The sequence below is a fragment of the Gavialis gangeticus genome, unplaced genomic scaffold, assembly GCF_001723915.1.
Source record: "Gavialis gangeticus isolate Ggan-Ray unplaced genomic scaffold, GavGan_comp1, whole genome shotgun sequence".
Lineage (NCBI taxonomy): Eukaryota > Metazoa > Chordata > Crocodylia > Gavialidae > Gavialis > Gavialis gangeticus.
Window position 1 is genome coordinate 7,484,470 of NW_017729008.1, and position 424 is coordinate 7,484,893.

The following is a 424-nucleotide window of genomic DNA, read 5'->3' on the forward strand; positions in this document are numbered from 1 at the left end:
TGGGTAGCATCCCACTGGGTCTGTCTTCACTGCCCCTCTTTATAGGGGCAGACCGTGTGTGACCCTAGTGACAGGAGGCATGCCCAGGCAAGGGTCAGCCTCTGGCATACTAAGCATGTGTGCTCCATGCAGGGATGTGCAGGTTCAGGTGTCTGTAATGGTGAGAGTTGCTGGTTCTGCAGGGTCTTTTGTCTTTCAAATGCTGGTCTTGTTTCTTTTCCTGGGTGAGGTCCATGGTTTCTGGATGAATCAATGTGAGGTGATGGCCCAGTTGTTCCAGGCCATTCAGTAGAGGCCTGCTACCATTGTATTTCAGTCATGCCCAATCATTCTCATTCATGGGGGAACCATGGGAGGGGTACAATGAATCATATTGTTGCAACATGGGATGCCCAGACAGAGGACAGAAGATGGAGGCTTGACA